Source organism: Pinus tabuliformis, chromosome 1_1 (assembly GCF_031772625.1).
Source record: "Pinus tabuliformis cultivar Carrire ecotype Pingquan chromosome 1_1, CPIR1, whole genome shotgun sequence".
In the NCBI taxonomy this organism is placed as follows: domain Eukaryota; kingdom Viridiplantae; phylum Streptophyta; class Pinopsida; order Pinales; family Pinaceae; genus Pinus; species Pinus tabuliformis.
Genome location: NC_142297.1, coordinates 458,911,092 through 458,935,224, shown reverse-complemented (window position 1 = coordinate 458,935,224; position 24,133 = coordinate 458,911,092).

Below are 24,133 nucleotides of genomic sequence, written 5' to 3'. Positions count from 1 at the left end.
GGTCCAGGTTTTAGGGGAAATCAACTCAGTGACTATCAGGTTATCATCTGATTCAAGAGTGGTTCAAAGAATTGATATTTTAATCACTGATATACCTGAATTCTATGGGTTGATTTTAAGTAGATATTGGTCTGAAAAACTCCATGGTTATATTTCTACCGATTGGTCCCATATGTGGCTACCTTATAAAGGAAAGAAAAATCAGATCAAGATCAATCGGGAGAAACATATGACCCATATTGTTACTGAATTTGAACAAGAAAATCAACCAATATCATTCAATAACAATATTTTGGGGAATTACTCATCCGAATCATTCTTTGGCAATTTCGCCGCCCAACCATCTCCTTTCTCAGTTAATAATTTCACATCTCAAGTTGAAATTTTTTCACAAACAGATAGATCAAGATGTGTTAATGTTACTAATGAAAATGTGTTAATGTTACTAATGAAACTGTAAATAAAATAGTTGATAATTCTTTATTTTGGTCATTATACTTTGATGGGTCTAAATCTAGTGAAGGTGCAGGGGCAGGATGTATTTTAGTTAGTCCTGAGGGAGAAAAAACCATGTTATCATGCAGATTGGAATTTGAATGCACAAACAATACAGCTAAATATGAGGCCTTAGTTCAAGGACTTTACAAAGCAATTGGTCTCAAGGTTCAATATTTGAAAGTGTTCGGTGATTTAGAAATTGTTATAAAATAGGTTAGAAATACAATTCATTGCCTTTCTAGCCATCTCAAACACTATCAGTCTTTGGTACAGGAACTCATATCTCAATTTTTAGCATTCAATATTTCTCCCATCCCTAGGTCCCAGAACGTAGCAGCTGACCTACTAGCTAATGTTGCTTCCAAGCTCCTTCCATCTGAAGATTACAGCGCAGATAGATTTTCGGTAGAGTTGATTTTTAGACCATCAATCCCCGATAATGTCACCAACTGGAGAGTGTTTAATCATGATGAAGACATTTTAAATTTCTTGACTTCTAACAAGTCTTATGACGATCAAATCATCGATGAGATTGATCATGACCTTCAAATGAAAGAAAATAAAGAAGAAAACTCAATACCTAAACCAGTGGTCAAGCTTGAAGATCTTTATGATATTAAAGACAGGTTTAAACAGGTGACCAATTCTAAGCTTCAGAGTTCTACTTTGAGATTTGAATTGATAAACCTAGGTACTGAGGAAAATCCTCAAAACATCAATTTGGGATTAGGACTTTCTTCAGAAGAAAGAATAGCATTCATTAGATTATTGTGTAAGAATAAATATGTCTTCGCTTGGAAATATGATGATTTGAAAACATATGATACATCAATCATTCAGCATACTATTCCAATGCTCTCTGAACAAAGACCAGTGCAACAGAAGTTAAGGAAGATTCATCCTAACCTTGAGAGTCAAATAAAGGCTGAGCTAAATAAACTCTTAAAGGCTAAGATAATTTTTCCTGTTAGACATTCGAACTGGGTCTCCAATATGGTGCCAGTTAGGAAGAAGAATGGCGACATTAGGATTTGTATCGATTTCAGAAATCTCAACAAGGTAAGCCAAAAATATAACTTCCCTTTACCTACCATGGAGCAAACACTCCATTCGGTAGCTGGTTCTGAGTTAATGTCTTTTTTAGATGGTTTCTCAGGATATAACCAAATTTTGGTCCATCCTGATGACAGGCTTAAAACTACCTTTAGAACCAAGTGGGGAACTTATGCTTACCAAAAAATGCCTTTTGGACTTATCAATGCTGGAGCTACATTCCAAAGAGCAATGGATATAGCATTCAAAGGTTTGATCAATAAATCAGTAGTTGTCTATTTAGATGATATTACTATATTTTCCAAGAAAAGATCTGATCATTTACATGATTTAAAACAAATCTTTGAACGCTGCAAAAGGTATGGTATCTCGCTAAATCCAAAGAAGTCCTTTTTTGCTCTTAATCAAGGAAAGCTTTTGGGCTTCATTGTTTCAAGGGATGGCATTTATATTGATCCAGATAGGATTAAAGAAATTTTTGATATTCCATTCCCTCATAATAAAAAATCCATGCAGTCATTTTTAGGTCAAATTAACTTTGTTAAACGATTTGTTCCAGATTTTTCCCAAATTATTTTACCACTGCAAATAATGATCAAGAAAAAGTTGGTGTTTAAATGGGGACCTGGAGAGAAAGAGGCAATTGATTCTATCAAACAATCAATCATAAATGCCCCTGCTTTAAGCACTCCCAATTTTTCAAATCATTTCATACTATATACCCTCGCATCCGCTTCGTCTTATGCAGTAGTGCTGACTCAGATTAATGATCAAAACTTGGAAGCACCAATCTCATTTTATAGCTCAAATATTCAAGGTGCTGAACTAAATTATTCGGAAGTTGAAAAACAAGCCTTTGCCGTGTACAAAGCCATTAAACACTACAGACCCTTTCTCTTAAAAGCTCATACAAAAGTTATAGTTCCTTTTTCAAGAGTAAGAAAATTACTGGTTCAAAGGGTATTAGGAGAAAAGAGAGCGAATTGGGTTACAACATTACAAGAATATGACTTACAAATCAATTCAACAAAGATTGTCAAAGGCCAAAGTTTTTGCAGGTTGTTAGCGGGAGCATCCAATATTCAGGAACCTGAAAGTACAGAAGATACTGAAGAAATCAATCAGATAAGTATCACGAATCTTGAATCGCAATATGCAGATCTGATTTTCTATTTAAAAACTGGATACGCTCCTTCTAATCTCTCCTATAAAAACAAACATGCCATTAGATTGAAAGCCAAAAACTTCATAATTGTAGATGATGTATTGTTTAGACGAAATTATGATTCAATTTTATTAAGATGCTTAGAAAAACCTGAAGCGCAAAAGGTTTTGCAGGAGCTACATGACGGACCAGCAGGAGGACATTTTGGAGTTGATACAATAGCTCACAAAATCATTCATGCTGGATATTATTGGCCCACCCTGTTCAGGGATACTCATGAATATGTAAGGAAATGCCAAAGTTGTCAAACATCCAGTGGAAGACAAAGGAAGCCTGCCTTCCCTTTGCAACTAGTCAACATTGAACAACCTTTTGAGCAATGGGGATTGGACATCATTGGGGAAATCACTCCACATTCTTCCAAACAGCATAAGTATATCCTTACTGCCACTGATTACTTCACTAAGTGGGTTGAAGCAATTCCTTTGAAAACAGCAAATTCTGAGGCAATCATGGAATTCATAGATCAATTCATCATTACCAGGTTTGGTGTCCCAAACGCTCTTGTTTTTTATAATGCATCTTATTTCTCTGGAAATTCTATATTTGAGTTTGCAATTAAAAGGGGATTTAAATTGAAGTATTCTGCAAATTACTACCCTCAGGGTAATGGTTTAGCAGAATCTACCAATAAAAATCTTATCAAAATTATCAAAAGGACTATTGAGCAGAATCATAAAAACTGGCATAAATCTTTGATATTTGCACTATGGGCTGATAGAATAACACAGAAGGCCTCCATAGGTACTTCTCCATTTAATCTAGTATATGGAAAGGAAGCTGTCATACCAGCCAATTTAGTACTTCCATCCCTAGCTTTAGTGCAGTTTATTGAAGAAAGTCCCTCATCTTCTATTCAACTAAGACATGATCAAATTTTGAAACTAGAAGAAGAAAGAGAAAAAGCCAGAATTATACATGCAAAACATCAGCAAATTATCAAGTCATCTTTTGATACAACTTCAACCAGTTCAAAGCAATTACAAGTTGGTGATCTAGTTTTGAAATGGGACAAAGCCCATGAGGATAAAGGAAAACACACTAAGTTCTAGAAAATGTGGCTCGGACCATTTCAAATCAACGAGAAGATAGGCCCTTCTACTTTCATATTGCAAGATCTATCAAGAAAGAGAGATTCTCTTCCTGTTAACGGCCTTATCTTGAAAAAATTCTTCAATTGAGGAGGTAACCCCTTCTCCCTTTGTAAATATTCAATTTTCAGCAAAATTTGTGTGCATAGCTTATTTTTAGGAAAATAAAGTTGTATGAAGCCTTCCACTGGTCTTTTCTATATTGAAAAAGTTTCTCAAAAGAAATAGTTCTGATATTTACTTTTAAAAATGGAAGCCTTATATGAAAGGAAGATTTCTAGGAAATTAGGTATATTTAGATCCCGAAAACCCCATTTTATTTTCGTGAAAATATTCTCAAGCTTTAGAAGTACTGTAAATCATTTTAATGTTTTCAAGCAACCTGAGAACGATTATCAATACAAAACAAAAACTGATTCAATCTTAGCATCTTCAACTCTTACCCTGTCATCCATGTTCTCTTAAAGAGAAAATTGTTCATCCCATTCATCAAAGTTTATAATTACTGAGAATGTAATTCTAAAATATATTTGATATAAAAGATAAGAGGTCTTATTACAAGCCTGTTTACCATGATCATAGGGGAATAGTTCAACTGACATTACCAATACTGCATATCAAAACAGGGTAATGGCTTATAATTATAAGACAAGGGATCTCATCACGAGCCAGCTTGTTCAGTTAAATTACAACCAGTGAATGGCATTGTCAAACAGCTGGCCACCAAACCAGGACAATGACTTTTTATCTTACAAAATAAGGAAAAAGAAAAAGTAATACAAAAATATGAAGACATATTTTTGGATTCATTCTTTTTAATTATACTCTGAAATGAATGGAATAATGAATGATCAAATGGCTAAAAGGTATCCCTGTCGAAACTATAGACGTTTGCTGGTAGCAGAGGCTCTACCTATGACAAAGGAGTCATTATAAAGCTAAGTTGGAAAAGTTTTCTGTTTTATTATTATCAACCAATTAAGGCTAATTTAAAACTTAGAATGTATTTAATTTTAACAAGAGAAGAAAAAAGCAGGAATAGTTATTATTATATTCAGGATTTATAAATACCTAGTTATATTAGAATTTTCCTATTAGTTGAGATTTCCGGATGAAGAAAGATTAAGTATTTTAACATTTCTCAGAGATAACTGTTTCTCCCAGTAAATCGCCAATTGTTGTGTTGTACAACAACCCCCCATTTCATAAAATTTTTCTCTAAAAATCATAATTTCAAATGGGTCCCTTTAAACATAGATGTGTGAATAAATTGGTATTAACTCATTATTAGAAAAACCCTCATCAAAAGGTCCAATGGAAATGATATATTCTAAAATAAACCTTTTGAACAACAATGGAAATAAGTCTTTTAAATAATTATAAAGCTCTTTATTATTACGATAAAGCGATCGCAAGATCGCATATCGCAATAATAAGAAAAACATATATAAAAGACCCATTTGAATCACTCCGATCCAAAAAGGGAAATCTCTATTGGATATCGAGGGAAGGCAAGACACATCGTATATATATAGCACCTCTCCCATTCCTCCGATGCAATAAAAGGTATCGCTATCAGCAATCGGCCGTAGCAACCCAATACATGAATTGTGACACCTTCAAATCTTCCGATGCAATAAGGTGTATCACCATCGGCGATCGGCAATTTCGCAATGGCATAAGTAATATGATCCGAGCCCATTCCCGATTGCAATACATTAAACCAAGGCACGTGTTTCGAAGCATATTAAATATTGGCATGCATTATACCACCTTTGGTGATTGAACGATATTTTGGACTATTATTAAACCTTCCCGTTCACGCTACCAGTGATCGATTGCAATTTAATTCTGATTATCCACCAAAAATCTAAGCCACACTTTAATGGATCATTCGCCATATAAAGGTTATGATGGGTATTTAAAAACTCCTTTATCATGATTGACGGGTGAAACGGCCAATTAATGAAGCAGTTATGCTGAGATTTTCCACTTAGATTCTATATGCGGCAATTTTATTATAATCTTTGATTATTCGCTAATTGATATAACTCTTTCATATTGGCTCATGCTACCTATTTCTCTGTATCACGTAGTTTTCATTCCTTGTGCAGAATTCCACCGAAATAACAAGTTTTAAGCAAATGGGAAAGAAATCCAAGAGATCCGCGCCAGCAGCGGCCCCTATAGTAACAGTGCAGCCCACCAGTGATCCGGGACCAAGTAAAAAGGGTTTAATCTCATACACTACGTGTCTTGGCCTTGGAAATACAAGTTGGCAAAGCATCTACAATTTAATTGAAGCAGAGGAGCTTGAGGGAGTGTCGGAAGAAGCTACTGCAGACTCAACTAATAAATCAGAAGCCTTCCTGAAATATTTAGCCGACTCTTTTTTGCATAAGATAGCAGCACGGAAGAAAGTTCTTCCATACACTGATGTAGTCCGATGGGTGGTTGAAGAAATCCCAGTATCAAATAGAACGTTTTTCACAGTTGATGGAATATTTTTTGGCTCATTTACACCTGATGACTTAAGGAAGATGTATCATTTGCCTGAACCTGAAAAGAAATATAACAAAGCCTTTCTGGAGAAATTCGCCGCAGAGAACGACACTGAATCGACCCCAATTAAGCAATGGAGAAAGAATCTCGCAAAGCACAAATATGAGTCATTGGGTAAGTACTCTGTGGATTCATTATCATCTCCTTACTGTTATGATGGGGCAATGATGTGTAGAATGTGGGGGATGCATGATTCTGCAAAGTTTACTATTGAAATAGTTCCTTTAATGGAAGTGGTAGTTAACAATTATGTAATGGATTGGGCAAACATATTTTCCAATAAATTAGCCTCTGCAATTCTGGGATTTAGATCAAATTCACGCAAAACTACCAGGACCATTCCTCCTTTCTATTACAGTGCTTATGTTATGGACATTCTTTGTTTTAATTCCGAATACCCGGTACTTGGGTGGAGATGGATGCCACAAGACCCTAAGCCAATCCACATTTATCATCAAATGTTATGGAAGGCGCACTATAAAGACCACTTGTACCAAATCTGTAATGGCTTCATGTTGCCTGTCTATTATGCCATTTTTGATAAGCCTACCCCAAGGATTTCCGAGGAGGTAGAAGTTGACTTGCTTGCTGTAGGGAATTTGTTCGGGGAGGACAACTTCACATATATAAGGGTTTTTGGAAGCCTTGCAAGACCCCATGTCCTTCCTTTGTATACACCTGATAAGCTGTTATCCCAAGAGTTGGCCTACCAAATAACCACAGCAGAAACATCCAAAACTCTCAGGCTTTCTAAAAAGCAGTCATGGCCTACATTTCCTTTGAGATACAGTGTTTATACTCTACATGATTACAAACATGTGGAAAAGGAAACGGGAAAAATAAACATGCTCAATCTTGCAACCATTCCTAACAGACAATTCGATCCAAGGAAAGTTGCCTATAGTGTGCTTAAACAAGCCAAACTTATGAAGTTTGACCATGAAAAAGATAAATTTGACGACCTGTTTTCTTCAAGAGAATCATTATCGCAGGTGAAAACATTGGCCAAAATGAAATATAAAGATGAAGGACTGGTAGAATTCAATAGGCTCAGAGAACAGAGGTTGCAAACTCTGCCTCTGGACTTATTATCTACTACACCAACAACTAAGTTAAGTGAGCCTGAACAGAAAATTATTGACAAATCTCCTGCTACAGACAAAATTCCCAAAAAGGGAAAAGAGACAGAACAAGAAATAGAGCAGGAGAAAGAGAAGAAGCAGGACATTTAATATATTGATTTAGAGACTCAAATTGATCCCAAACTCCTCAAAGAATGGAAACAATTTGACTCTATTATAAGTAATCCCGAGACTTCACAAGGGTTTGGCACACCTCAAGTAACAGTTGGTCAAGAGACAACAACAACTACGGTTCCAATTGACGGGACCAGCGGCTTATCCATCAGCAAAGATGCAGAAATAATTCCTAAAGATTCGTCCGATCAGATTGTTTTGAAGATAGAAGACATACCACCATTAGATGTCTTTTACAGTCCCAAACACAGGGCTGTGGTGAAAAGACAGAGAAAAAGGAGGAGACTTGATCAATCTTCCCTTTTACCAGGACAAACAGAGATGGCTAATGTGGTGTGGAAGGAGGAATTTAACCCTTCCGATGATCTTACAAAACTTTCTCAGTATGCCGGAGCCTATTTGGCGGCCACTATAGATAAGGCATCGGAAGTAAGTAATCTACTTAAGGAAAAGGACCAAACAGTTGTCTCATTCCAATCACAGGTGTCCGAAGCACAGCAAAAAATAGAACAGTTAGAACAAAAACTATCAACACAGCAGCAGATAAACAATCAATTAAATGAGCAATTGCTCAAAGAGAAGCAAAGGATAGACTTAAACGCAGTACAGAAACAAAATGAATTATCCGAAGCATTGGCCAAGTTGAAGGCAATGAATGAACAAATGAGAAAGACCAAGAATGAGCAAATCGTTCAACTGTCACAAGAAGTAGAAAAGTTCAAGAGTCTTCCTCAACTAGCAGAGTTCAGAATCGAAGCTCTCCAAATCAATAAAGCATTGATTACATAGCTAAAACTGCTATGTCATAACATTTCTCTGGTTGAGCCCCTTTGTGAGATTACTACATCAATAGTTGATAAATCAGTTGATGCCAGGCAGGATTTAGAACAGGCCAATGAGACCTTAACCAACTTTCTTGCTTGGCAAGACAACAGCAAAGGACAAGCCGCGAATCTGCCCAAAATTCTAGAGTCACACAAAGACATCCTTTTCCTAGAATGGCAGTCGCAATTGATGAAAGCAAAGAGAGAAACCTCAAGATGTCGACTATCTACTAGTAATTTAATTGAGTTAATCAATGACACTCTTTATCTGTCTAACATGATTTCACAGTGCTCTCTAAGTAAATTGACGTCAGCCAAAGCCTTGGAACAAACATGCAATCAAGAATTGGAAAAGAATGGAAGACTAATTGCCGGCATCCAAAGTTTAACTTGGGATGCCTATTGGTTTTTCTTAATTAAACCATACAGTTAGAGGGCTGCACTCAAATGTTTAACTGCTGCCATCAGTTGCATGATTCCCAAAATCCATGATGCCACATATTCAGCCCAATTGAATTCTCGTCGAAGTCGCCCTCCAGAATTGCAACCGATGCTTGCTATCTGCCAGCTCAAGCCGAAGGGAGATCATCTGAAACAATGAATCATGCTGCCGACTGTGAACAAGCCAATTTTGAGGAGATACTCATAATGTAGCTGTACCAATTAATAGCATTTTTATTTTGTAATTAGTTAGCCTAATTAGTATTTATAGGCCCTTTCATGCATTTAGAAAGGGTCCTCAGTTTTTTGTGTAAACTCAAATCAGTAAGTCACACTATTGTGCTTCTGATCTATTTTTTTTATGAATAATGGGCCAGTATTCTGAATTTTAACGAAGAAAACTTTAATGAGATGTGCACTATTGCCTTTTGTGGCAGTGTTTCTAAGTTAGAAGAAGGAATTTGAATGTGATTGATATCGGGAGTGATCCAAATAACATATGGTACTATTACCTATGCTCTTGTTTGATTCTTTTATGTGAATCGTAATTTATTTAATCTTTCTATCATTAGATATATATATGTGTTTTACCAACATTCCTTATGCTTATCACTATTGAATGCTTAAGGAATGTTATCCTTCCAATCATATCTATGTCAATGATATATGAGGAATAGTGTAATAATGTTTTAATGATCACTTTGTTCAACTACTTGAACAAAGTAATTATCATATGAGTAAATATCCTTGTTTACCAATAGAGTAATCTATATGCCTGTTTGTGAATAAAGACCATCAAAAGTTACACTAAGGCAGAAATTTCCCAGGATAGATTAGTTGTTTATAATTTGACTTTTTAGATTAAATCATTCATCCATTATCATTAGATATTAGAAAATCAACCACTTATCCATCCTATCTACCAATCATTGGGAAACTGGTCCCATTATTTCCAGTCGGAGCCACCACACCAAACAGAAAAGGAGCCGCCTCTAAGGTTTGGACCGGGTGGTTTTCCCCGATGTTGTTGCAACGATTTTCGAGGCATCAACAGTCCCTCCTCCAAGCAATCTAGTCATTTCCTTCGATTGGAATCTACTAGGGAGACCCCGCCTACCATCTAATGTACCATTCTAAATCATAGTACAAGCTTACAGAATGATCATGGTTGGTACTATCATAGATGAAGGGGCTTCCGTGAGTATCCTTTCCTCCACTGCTTGGAAAGTGCTTGGTTCACCATCACTTCTGCCTGAGATTCAAAATCTGTTAGGCTTCAACAAAGGAACCAGTCGACCATTAGGGATCCTTCCAAATTTGCCTATAACTTTGAGAAGGAAAACCATTTATCTGAACGTGATGGTAGTCCAAGGGCCATTAGATTACAATCTACTCCTTGGACGTGACTACATTTATAGCATGGGAGTTATTGTTTCCTCACTCTTTAGGGTGATGTGTTTCCCGTATGAAGGCAGAGTGGTCCAGCTCGTTGACCAGCTTTCATTTCCTAGTTCAAACACGGCTAATAGTCAAATACCATCCCTAACTGGTCTTTTTGCTCAAGGAATGTCTCATCAACCCCCAGTCCATCCACCTGATGAACGCGAGTGATTCGGTGAATGTGACTAAACCCAGGGGGCATGCACCCTGGTTTGCTTCGGCAGAAAAACCTCAGATATAAGGTAGGTTTCCTCATAGGATATATGACCAATCTGACACACCTGTCCATTTAGGAAAATGGGATCAGTCTAGAAATATCATTTCCTCATCGAAGGTTATGTGATTGGAACTGACACCATTCACCTTTGTCTATTTCGATGGACAGAGCCAAGGAAGTGTTTCGTCAGCAAATGCCGACAAAACAACCTTGCTTTAATGCAAGAACTTCCATATGGTAACCTGGAAACTATACTACTCTTTATACCTAGGGGCATGCAAACCTTTTGCATGCAAGTGAAAAACGACCTTTTATTTTCGTATATTGTAGGCTTGTTTTCTTAGTTTGTAGGTTCTCAACCCTTTAACCTCGTAGGTGGGTCGTTCCTAGCTTGCATAAAAAAGGCTCTGAAGCAAAGTTATGAATGGGGAAAGCTCCCTAAAAAATGAACCTACTGATGAGAGATCCTTATTATACGACTGGCACAAGCAATGTTTCCGCAAAGTTCAAGCTCGTTAAAAAATAAACCTAGTAATGAACATATGTTCCCCCAGAGTTTAAGCTCATTAAAAAATGAACCCACTTCTGGTAAATAACCTTTGTGATTGCATTACTATCAGCTTTTGAGCTTTGTTCGTGTTCTTACCATCACCTTCACTTTTTAGCCGATCATCCGCCTCCACTTGATTGTTTACCCTTTTGAGGAACAGCTGCGACGAGTGATCCTGTTAGCCATCTTCTTTACACTGCCATGATTGAAAAGTTCCAAACCTTACCTAGAACCAGCTACTACCAGAAAATATCACTCATTCCTCAAAGAAGAGTCTCTTTTAAGCTCCTTTTAGACTCGTAAAATATAAAAAGATTGCCGAGCAATTGACCTCTCCAACTCATTAAAGTCATTGGAAGTGCCATCCCTCCTCTGGATTTTAATCTTTTTGGACCTGAGGGATCATTACACAAAAATATCGAGCGCTTGCCTTTTTCAGCTCGTTAAAGTGATCGGAAAAGTCATCCCTTTCGTATCATTTTATACTTTTTCAGACTTAAGGGATTATACGACGAAGAAGTATTACTGGAGTCTCCTTTCCATCTCTTTTCAGACTCTCTAAAATTGAAAAGGACTGAGTTATATTTGTCGTTAAACTCGTTAAAATGATAGCGACAAACTTGTCCATTATAGCCAAGAGCGAGTTTCACTGTTGCTAGGCTCGCTAAAACATAGTGACAGGTTTGCCCGAAGGGAAAATTATAGAACAAGCATATATTATCCTCCTCAAGCTTGAGAAAAATAAAGAGGTACTGGTCAGCAATGACTAGGGAAAAATTGGGAAGAAAACTTGAAGAACTTCATTGGTAGCAGGTCACTCTTGAACATGACACTTTCACTCCATCACCATGATTGAGTCGAGTTGGGTTATTCCGTTCACTGGTCATATCACCATTGGTCCTCTGTACCATCCATTTTTGGGGTTAATGCTACCAATCCATTTCAGCGTCGTCAATATGTTCAAGAGAAGTCGCTTAGAGAATTGACCAACCCAGCTCATGCCTCATCCGCTGCAATACCTTCAAGCTCCATTCTTTCATGACCGCCACCCTGAACCTTGTATCATCAGATCATTTTCACCTCCGCAAAATCATTTGCTCCATTTCGTGTCATAGATGTGGGATTAATTAAGGCCCTCCTATGATGGGTCACTTCTTGTTGACATCAGCTCATTATCCAAGAAGTTGACTTAGGAACAACCCTTTCAGTACTTTGAAGCTTGCATTCCTCAATGGCAAGTTTCTCACTTCCGGTGACAGGTTTACATCAATGACCTTCGATCGGAAGATTTTGCGTGGTGTTCGACATCAACTCATGTATTCGTACCATGTGAATTGTACTGCAGTACCTTGAGGGTCATTATCATTATCAGTGATTCCTCTCGCGCTTCTTAACAGCTTACATCATTGGCTGGTAATCAGGCGATGTCTTTCCATGTTCGACATCAGAACATCTTTTCACATGGATCGACTTGTACATCAGGCAAATATTGAATGAGTTTGAAGACCCCGAATCTAGTTCCATCCATCCGGGCTGCGATATATTCAGGAAAATAAAGACATCAAATGTACATCATAGCTGCACAGATAATCATCCAAGCCAAAGGATGATGGCTCTACTAGAATCATCAATCTGTCACACAAACGGTTGTCTGTCATATGTACATGAAAATGAATTTATAAAGCTGAGCATGGGAATGCTCGCCTCAGCTAGATCATGAAAATATTATGAAGATAATATATTGTATTGTATCTTATTACAGGTCACCTTCCAGTTTGGAAAACCTCGGATCCTCATGATAAAGCATTTCACCCGACATCAGAAGATTTATGACCTCATGCTTTAGGGGGCAACTGTTATAGACATATTTGGGCACTGCAACCCCAATCTCATATGTACATAAACCAAGGGCTTCTAAGCCCCTAAAAGTGTTGTTTCATACCCTAAAGGAACAAGGTTAGCTGATTACATCATCTCCAAGAAGTTCTCCCTGAAAAACTACTCAAAACTAGTCAAAACTGGACCACACAGACTGCTCAGTGCTAAGGGTGCGATGCATCTCACCTGCTACATGCAAAAAGTGCAATGCATACTAAAAATCCCTTCTATAGGGTGCGATGAGTGAGAGCAGACAAATGGTAGAGGCAGTTGGCTAGGTGGAAACCCAGAAAATCTTCTAGAAACTACCCATTTGACACTTGCCTCTTTGAATTCTCCTAGGGGTGAGTAAGAGATCATCAAATCTCCAAGTGGAACCAAGAACTATCAGAGAAATGACACTAATCAAAATCCCAGAAGCTGACTCACCAACCTACAAATATCTATATATGGATCCCTCATCCTAGAGATCCAAAGGCTGGAATTTTGTATTTTGTAAGGAAGTACTGTTGGTTTCTCTGTGAAACATCATTGTGTTGGGTGATCTATCTTTTCATGAGGTGAAGAGGGCTTTCATGCTGGGAGGATGGCATTGGGTTAGACCAATGGGTTGTAATCCTCTCTTCTACTACTTCTATCAATAAAGCTATTTGAGTTTTCCTCCATATTCTTGTATATTTCTGAATATTCTATTGATATATGCATTTGTATGGTTAATATATATCTGATCCTATATTGTTTATGGTTATAGATATCTATGCTTTGATGGTATTATGTTGCTTTGACTCTATAGGTGTTCTTTGAAGCGGGACAAGTAAGGAAGGAGTGGCAAATCTCTGTCAAAGGAGGGAGGAAACAAGCAAGGAGCCAAGAGAAAGACTGAGGTTGGTACTCTCTACTTCTCTCTCATCTATCTCTCATAAAGGAAAACACAAGTAAGTTTAGTTTGTTTGTTTCTAAGATAGCTACCCGTCTTAGTGGGACTAGCAGCTCTGAATGGACACTAGTTTTCCCAATAACACAGAGGTGAAATCAAGGGGCTAGTTTCTATCTCTGCACTACCTTCATTTCTGTAGATCCTCCCACTTCGCGTAGCCCCAAACATAAATTTATTTGCATAACCTGCTTTTCACACAGTAGCATTTTAATCCAAGTGTTCAGAGATTTAACGTACTTACCTCATAGACCTTTGACGAAGAATCATTCTGCCTCGCTGTAGCTAACTGAAGTATCTACCGCGAACTCGATGATAAACCCTCCTATAATTTGATCGAGACAATGGTCCACAACACGCACAATATTATCTTTCGATGCTTCCAATCTGTGCATGATCCAGTTGGATATTGGTGGCCACCCAAGTCCACTTGGACCCCCACCATTGTTCCTTTTAGCTTTTCAATTTCCTTAATTGTATCAAAATTTACTATTTTTAGCAGTTTTTTTAGTCCTGAACTTTTGGAGCCGTTTTGAGGCCCTAAACAATGTTTTTTGGGAAAACTGGGAGCAACATGGGTCCATGGACGAATGTTATTCTTCCTAAGTTGTAGTTCTTGGATAGATCTTTTTAGTGAGATATTGTGTGTGTCAAACAGAGATCATATGCAAAAGTTACGACCCCGGGAAGTTGATGTACCAATTTACCCAAATGAGGCCCACCGTTTGGCATTTCATCTTCTAGGGTTAGGTTTTTTGATGTTTAGGGTTTTCCATTGTTTCTCAACAATAAATAGTCCTTCGAGCCTCATTGTAACACAGTTCAGAGGCATGTAGCTACCACATCTCTTCTCAGAGATAAGCTACCATCGCCCTAGCTGGTTTATTTCCATTGACTTCTGATTGGCCACTTCTCTACAAAAGCGACCCAGAATTCGGTCACACATACCAGACACTCTTGGAGGGTTGGCATGCTCCAGATTTTCACCTCCAGGATGCCCTATTATGCCACTGGGTCACCTTTGTGTTCCTTCAAGCGAGCATGCCAAGATGATTTGGGAAGCACACTACAGTCAGGCTGATGGGCATTTCGGGGTCGAGAAAATGGTGGCAGTACTACAAAAGTATTTCTACTGGCCGAATCTGCAACAGGATGTCGGGAAGTACATCATATCATGCACGGCCTGCGCCATTGCCAAACCAACCGTCAAGAAGCAAGGCCTCTATACCCCATTTCCTACCCCTATTCAACCTTGAGAATCCATCTCCATGGATTACATGTCAGGCCTTCCTTCCTCTAAGCATGGAAATGACTGTGTTTTTGTGGTTGTTGACAAGTTCTCGAAGATGGCTATTATGGCGGCCTACAAAAAGAATATCACAACACAAGCCATTGCTAAACTCTTCTTTGAACGAGTGTGGGTAAACTTTGGGATCCCACAATCTATTAGCTCGGATCGAGACAACAGGTTCCTCAGTACATTTTGGTCCAGTCTTTGGTCGATGCTGGACACCAAACTCACTAAGTCCATGTTGGACACCTAATCCTAAGTGGGTTAGTGTGGAAGTCGAATGGACAAAAGGAGTCCAAGAGACCTTGGGATCTGAATCCCAAGAGTCACATATTGTACTATAAATGTATATCTGATGTTAATAAAAAATGATTTGCATGTTTATCTTTCATACTGTCTTGGCTGTCCATGTGTGTTTAACATGGTATCAGAGCAGGCGTATTCCTGCCCTGCAAATTAATTTGAGCCATTTGTTTATGGCCTTTCTGTGCAGTGTATTTCTGCCATATTCCTTTATACAGACCTGTGCATTGTCTGCCATTATTCTGCCATTATGCTCCTGTACCTGAAAATCTGGTTGTTCTCTCTCCTGAGCTACCCAATGACACAACTGTGCAGCAGCTGTCATCTTCCATAACCGCCCCTGCATGAAATCATTTGCTGTCCAAGCCGTTTCCTCAAGCTACACCTACTTTAACGCTCTGAAATCTGCGCCTACTCCCTGGCTCCAGTGGATTCTGGAAACGCTTTCTGCCTCTGTCGTTCTGGCCACTGACATGATGCGACTGTTTGACCTGCTGCAAACACTGTGTGAGTGTCATAGACGTTTTATATTCTCTGTAACTCCTGTTTTCCTGCCACATATTCTGTGCGTATATTGGACGGTGACATTGTATTGAAGGAGGGCGGAACTACTGATGCTACTTTCATCGATATGCCGAAAAACACAGCTGCTCCTTCGATTTCAAGGCTGCCGGTTGTGAGGCCATTGCCAAAGCCAACCCTATCATGAAGGCTACCAAGATTGATAAACTCTGACTGGATTTTAAATGCTTTTAGATTCTATTTGACAAAAGGCCACGACATCATGAAGAACCGGATTGATTCTTGGGTGGAGTTCAGATCCTTGAACCGCCTCACATCTTTTCGTTATTAATTGGCTTTCAGTGTCTTTTGGTTTCATTTAATGACAAAATGCTGGTCTCTGCATCAAAGATATGAAAATCTATATATCTCAAGGCCACTTCGGGCTGAGGTTGTGGCTGAACCGACTCTGTCATATCTTTCTAATCTAATTTCTTATTTATTCGAAAATCTGCACTCCCTCCATTGAGATTCGTTGAAAATTTGTTTCGGGATTAGACGCGTGCACCTTCCGAGCAGAATGATATTGTTGTTGTCGAGTGAAAGTTTTGAGAGCAAATCGCAGAGAACTCTCAAAATTCCAGCGGTGGATACCAATTTTATTTAAAATGTGTACAAATGTGGTCAATACGCGATAGAATGTTCATGGTGGCGTTTACCATATGGGTGACACGGGTCCAATAAATCTTTGACGGCACTAAAAACTGGACGAAGCAAAATTTCGTGACTTGAGAGTCGCAAATGTAATCTCCAATCATTATTATTATTATATCTGAGAATGGGGGCTCCAGCATTGGCGTTTTAATTTGCTTACAACTACATTCCATCTCCAGGCAGGTCGTGTATCCAATCTCAGCAAGGAGCTTGATTTATTCTCAATGGTTGGGCCGAAATTAAAGGTTGCTTCACTACTCTATTTGCACCATATTTAAAAGGATATCCTGCACAATAACTTGCTCTATTTGCACCAGATCTTGCACTGCAATTTCCAGATCCAATTTTGTTGTGACAGTGCCATGGGAAGGAGTCCAATCAGCCTATAGGAGGGTCGAATATATTTTTTTTCACCAGCAGTAGGAGGGCTGAGCTATTTATCATTCAGAGTACAAATTCCAAGAAGATTTTCTACCACCATCAGTTGATATTGAAGTCATTGTGTCCAGTAGTTGAGGAGCTTGCACTCGTTGATATTAAATATATGGTGATTGTCATTTTCAGATCCAAGGATGTGCAAATAAGGAGCCTGTTTCAGATTTATTTATGCTCAGAATTTCAAGGTATCATGGCCGCATTGATTAGGAAGTCGTAGAGATTAAAGAGTCGGAGCATTGAGGTATGGTTTCTCATTGTACCCAAGGTTGTTTTGTGCATTTTTCAGAGAATATTAAGGCTGAACCAGGTGCCAGAGAAAGCTCTATCTTTGTTGTGGAGGAGAGCCAAATTCTTTATAAGAAGATGGGACAAATTTCCTAAGTACCAAGCACAAAACCGAACTGGATAAATGTACAATGATCCTATGTTTCAAATGAATGAAGAGGGACAAAAAATCTGATATGAAGGAGACCATCGTCATATATATAGGTTCACATGCACCAGATTTGAGTATTCTGCCATAATTCTGTAGCAGACTGCCTATACAGAAGATTGAGTTTATTTCAGTTGCGTATGCAATCAACTTGTTCAATTTCTTAATAGAAGGAGCCTATACCAGGTGTACTCCTCCAATAGCCTTGTAACTTCTGTTAACACCCAGGTTGTTCCCTATGACTCCCAAGGGAATACGGCCGGGGTAACCACTAACCAATCTTTGGATCACTGTTTCTAGCCAAACTGTGATCAGAGAGGGCTCTCTCTTTATGATTTGTAACTGTTTATGATAGGGTTTTAGGCTAGCTATTATGCACAGGTTTTGTTTATGTTTTGGTTGAAGAATTTCTCTCAGATCTCTTGTGATGTGATTTTCAAAGAGTTAAATACCATTGGGCAATGGAGTCTATGGCTGTAGGTGTTTAGAAACCTTGAGATGAACTGGTGAAACTTACAGGGCCATTTGGATACTTCATAGAACAAATTTTGATTTATAACACGAACAGGAAAAACAAGCAGTGAGAGCATTCAACGATTTTCACTAAATGTTTAAGTATTTTCACCAAACTGGTTATGAGAAAATGGATGGATGTCTCAGGGGCAAAATTGAATCCCTGGGAATATCTATCACTGTAAAAGATATAGTTTTAAAGTGCAGCAACTAAGAATTACACTTCTTTTACTGTATCTGAAGAAAACATGGATAATAGCTCAGTTTGAGTTCAGGGTAATCGGGGATTAAATCCTGGAACTATTCTTCTACTTTGCTATTAAGTGGAAAATATTTGGACAACAAAAGAGAACAAAAGACTCGAAAACATGTAATACAGAGATTTAAGAAAACTTATTGTTTCATGAAACACTCTGGAATCCTGCAACATTCACCATTCATCACAATGCATCAAGGTACACCAAGCTTTGGAAATTCCATTCACCCTTTGTATTATCTCTCTGGGAATTTTACAGCAAGTTAGATCTCCAAAATGAAAATAACAACAACCCCCTGAGCTTCTGCCAGGGGTGAATATATACTTGCGATTGTTTACAAAAATATCTGAGTCCTGAGTTATCTCAGACTTAATGTTCTTACCAACTTTGAGATATTATTATCAGAAATTTATTACAGCATTGAATACAAAATAAAGGCGCTTTAATGTTCTGTCAGAAGATATTTTGGCCTTTGGGATCTGCTGAGTCGGTTGAGATACTTTGATTAAATGCTGGAGAACCCGACTTTATGGCTTGTACGCTGTATTTTGGGTTTGTCACCTGTGATTGAGACTGCTGTTGTGGTGAGTAAATGGCTTTGCTGAGTTGGCTCAGCATCTGCCTCTTCCTTGTAGATTTTATTCGTCAAAATTGTGCCTGCGTATGACTGCTCATGTACTGGAGAAAATTAGCGCTACAGGTTCTGGCCTGATAGAATTATCTGTGTCAAATTCTTCCATACTTCCTGTGTGGGCAATTGATGATTTATGATTGCCCCCATAGTCTCATCTGCCTCAGTATACTTAAAGAAATTTGGTGGTGTATCAAACAGGTGATCAATTTCATTCATAATAAAAAACAGATTATCCACCCTATCATACAGATTCTGCCCTGATGCTGGCCCTGTGTCTGTTGAGGTACTGGGCTGTTTTGCAATCTGTGCTACTGCATGGGCATCAATCCTTTTGTTGTAATTTTCTAGGGTGAGCAGTCTTCCTACGCTGCTTAAAATGTTGGGGAGGCCTCTGTTCTGTAATGCTACAAATCTGTCCAGGAACTTGTTGATCTCGGTCTGCATATCCTGTGTTCTCCTCTCCAGTGTTCCAACTAGGCTTCTTAGTGTCAGGACTCTTTTGACTACTGATATTGTTTCAGTCCTGTTAGTAATTCCCATGGCAGCTAGTTGAGAGCTAGTTTTGTTATTTAAAACATTGACCATTCTGCTGGCAGCATCTGGCATGTGGCCAAGGCTTGCTCTTGCTCTGTGTATTTCCTTGTTTGCCTTTGTGATGAGCACTATTTGCTCATCCATAGTCTCAATATACTGCCACTGATTGGTGATGGATCGACCAATGTTGCCCCAGAGGACTGCTTTTAGTTCTGCTGTTACCTTTTCCAGTGCAAGCTCTTTTTCCAGTTCAGCTATTCTCTTTTTTAGAGCTTTTATCTCTCGCTCCTTTGTTGCTTCATTCTGCTTGCTTTTGTCGAATTTTTCATTCACCTTAGCCAAATTTTTCTTGACTTCATCAAGCTCTTTCATTTGAGATTCAAGAACTTGGATCTCAGCTTGCAGCTTCTGCATATCCAGACTAGGAGTTTGCTCTGTTGCTGGTGTAGTTGTTGCTGTAGATGGTGCTGTAGTTCCAGTCTGCTGAGGAGGAATAGTAGTTATTGGAGTAGCTTCTTCAAGGTTGATTACTTCCGGAGGGGGCTGGGAGGTTTGGCCCTATTCTCTTTGCTTCAGTGCTGTTTGTAGTGCTGCCTTTGCAGCTTCAGATTGTCCTAGCTGGTCTTGAGTCCTAACCAGCTCCTTGTACAGGGATACCAGCAGGTCTGTAGTATCCTTTTCCTGCCTTTGCTGGGCAACCTCATCTGTTTGTGGATGGATGGTGGCTGGGAGCTTGATTTTCTTTCTTAAGGCCGCCATGTCTGCATCCCTTATCTTCAGGAGTTCTTGGATACCTTTGACATCTTTAGGATCATGTCCTATTTCTATAATTACTTCTTCCAAGGACTTGATCCTATTGTCCTTGGCTTGCGATGATGCTCTTTCTAATTCCAGCTGAGAGGCTGTGTTATCCAGGCTGCTCTTCAGTTTGTAGTTCTCCAATGTCTCATCTGCCAGGGAGGCATACACCATTTCACCAGTTTGTTTATGTAATTCAATCTTATCCATAGGGTGTATGTCTTTGGCAAGAACCTCCATGTTGGTTCTTAGGTAGTCCGAGGTGGATTGAGGATGCAAGGTTGTAGGCATGAAGTGGCTCATTATCATTTTGCCTTCACTTACATCGAAGGCAGACATGAGTCTCTGCTGGTTGGTAGGAGCCAGGTTCAGCAAGTGATTGTATAGCTGCACTTTAATTGGATCGCTCCTCCTCTTGATGTCAATGAACTGTTGTTTGATGCTAGACTGTCCTTCTCTGTGTTGACTGGAGGAGCTGACCTCTCCTCCTATAGTTCTGTCATGTTCATGCTGAAATGAACTAGCTGAAACTTCTCCACTGGGTGGGCCCATGCCCATTGCTTGCCTTACTGCTATATCCTCCTCTTGAGAGTCATTTAATCTTTGTCTTTTCTCTCCCCGATTGAAGGATGAGGTCAGGGGGGTCTCTCTATCCCTTTTCCTGGTCAAGTCCTCCTTTTGTGGGGTTTGGAGGACCGAGGTGTCAACCATAGTTTCTGCCCTAGGAGGCACCACTGTCTGAGCCTGCTGCTCAGTGGAGCTTGGAGGATCAATCACTTTTTCTTGCTGCAAGGGCTGCTGTTCACTAAACTGTTGCTGCCCAAGTTCATGCTGCTCCATCTCTTCTTGCTGCTGTAGCAATGTGTCCACTTGTTCTTCTGTCAATGGAGGTGGCTGCTCCACCTGCTTCCCTTTATCCTTGCTTGCTGTCTGTGGTGTTTTCTCGGCAGTTTGCTGCTGGGCTGTAGATGATGTATCAGCTGCTCCAAGTTGTTTTTTGTAGGAGAGGGGCACCTGTGCACAAGTTTCCAAGTCAGCTTCCTTTTGCATATTTCTAGCCTGTCTCTCTAGAAGCTCTTCAGCAGTTATTTCTTCTTCTAAGGTACCCTCTTCCCAGCTTAAGGCATTGGCATACTGTTCAATCTCAGGTTGTCTTTTGTGTGCATAACCACCCAATTTGTATTTTATCCTCCTGAGGGAGATAGCATGATTGGGGTCATAGGGTATCCATTCAAAACTGGTTTGCAGTCTGAGGCCTTCCAGGATAGTGTTTGCCTCTTTCCATCCCTCTTCTTTTCTGTTATATAGGAAAGGACCCAGCTGGTTCCTTACCTTCAACTGTGACTTCTTGTTGTTGCTCTGAAAATGAAGATAGTCTGAGTTCCCAAACTGTCTGAAATATTCCAAGGCAAAAAGCCTCATGGGGACATACCTTGGCAACCTAAATGGGTTCAACTCACAGCCATATATCCTGATGACTGTGTGGTTTTGGTAGAAGTACAAGTTACCAATGCTGTAGGACTTATTCAAATGGAGAATTCTCCTCATGTCATCAGTTAGTCTAGGAGGAGGAGTACCTTGCAGCACTGTTAGGGCTGGGTAAACAAATAAATCAATAAACTCACAGTATGTATAAGGTGATACTGAGGTATGATGAAAAACAGAAGTCCAGAACACAACTGACCTTGGAATTCCCTGGGCATTGAGTGGCTTCAAAGGAACAGAGAAGGTGGCTGGCTGGTAAAAGAGGAATAAGTGGTATATATATGAAGTATACCTGAATAGTCTTTCCCTCTTCAAGTTCATAAACTGCTCATGGATTTTATCTGCAATGTAGGTTGCATAGTCATAATGTACAGCTGGGGGTTTACCAGGAGAGAATATAGACAGCATTGCCATTATGCTGTCATCCACATCCTCCATTCCCTTGAATCCTAGGACATAGCCAATTAGATCCACCAACATTCTGCCCAACTCATTTAGATATTGATACCCAATAGGAGGGGTTCTGACTGTTTCAGAGCCTGGCCTGACAAACAATTGGTTGATTTTGACGATCTGGTCATTTGACAGTTTGCTCCCTCTGTTTATCAAATTCTGCATATATAGAGGGGTCAATAGCTTGGCAGTTTGGAAGTGCAGCATTCCATTTATACTCTCTGGGGTAATCTGGAACAGGATTGAGCCTGTGGGGCTGATGACAGCTCTTTGGCTTGGGTCATAGCATTCCTGGCAGCTGTAGATCAGTTCTGGCATAGGATTTACTTGGGGAAGGTTGTAGATGGGCAAATTTGAGTCCCAAATTCCCAAGATGTCTGCCCCACTCAGGTGCTGGGCTTTTAACTCATTCATCATTTGGATATTGTATTTGGTTCCCATAGGGAACCAGTCCAGCATTTGATAATCCATGTCTCCCAGGGGTTTCCATGCTAATTCCTGGTGAGGAGCATTGAGGGGCTTGATATTTAGAGCAATAGGAGTCTCCATAGTTTTTCAAAGTGCAAGGATTGTGGGTGGATAGCTAAAAATGGTAGCAACACAGAATGGAGGTGATTCTCTGTGAAAACAGTTGGTATCTTGGATATCAGAGGAGAATTCACTCAACAGCAATTGAAATACTGTTTGTTTTAGTAGCAGAGCTTCTCTAAGGTCTGACTGTCCTCTTCCAGTGGGTGAATTGTATTTACTAAGGAATCTGCCGGGAAACGCAGAGTGACAGTGGTTTTGAGCGAGTTACCAGTATTTGAGGCTCGGCCGGTGCTTGTTGGTCTTCACAGTTACAATGGTGGACGCGCAGATGGAAATGAACGGTGCAAATATAGTTTTTTAGGTTCCTTTATCCTTCTGAGCAATTTAAAGTTCAATGACAGTCGTATGGAGGGCAGAACACTGTAAATACCTGTAAATTGACGAGCGGAGGTCGAGCAGAGGTGCACGGCTGCTGCTGAGGAGGTCGCCCGGGCTAATTCAACGGGTTGGCGGCAATTTGAACGTGAACGGTCATGCAGAGAGACCAATAGAAACAGGAGCAAAAGTGGGGAAACACGGGTTTTTTGGGTAAATATGGGTTTTTTACCATTTTTGGCGCTTTTTAGTGATGACGTCAGCATGACGTCAGTGGTGGGTCACAGTGAGGTGACGTCAGCTGACGTCATCGGGTGACGTGGCAGTAGATTACTGGTCCAAGGGGCGGTGAGGTGGCAACCACGTCAGCGGCCAGGTGGACGAATAGCGGAGGTAAGTGCGAGTGGATGTGACGTGGCGGTGGGTCAACGGTAAATAGGTGGCAGTTAGGACCGTGGCGGTTACGGTTAAGGCTAACCGCTGCGGTTTCTCGGGGCGGTTTGGGTACGGCGCAGAGGTTGTCAGGCCCGGCTCCGAGATATCTTAGCGCCTGACGCGTGGAGAGGCCCTGACGTGACGCAACGTCATCATCTCGGGCGGTAAAGTACAGCAATGGGGGCCGCTCCGATATTGACGTGGATCGTCGGATCTTAAGGGCTTGATCCGACGGTGGGCGGAGTATGGAGGTGCTCGGGTTATATGCGGGCGGAAAACTTTAATTTTTGTGGGTTTTTTTATTGGTTTTTCGAATGTTTTTTCATTTGATCAATAATGCACTAACATTTGGGAACGCGCCAGAGGCGGGTTTTGACCTTAATAGCTTTTGCAAAGGATTTAAAGGCGGAAGAGGGGTTTTATAAGGGTTTTATCAATGCGGAGGTGGTTTAAGAAGCAAATTGTTTTG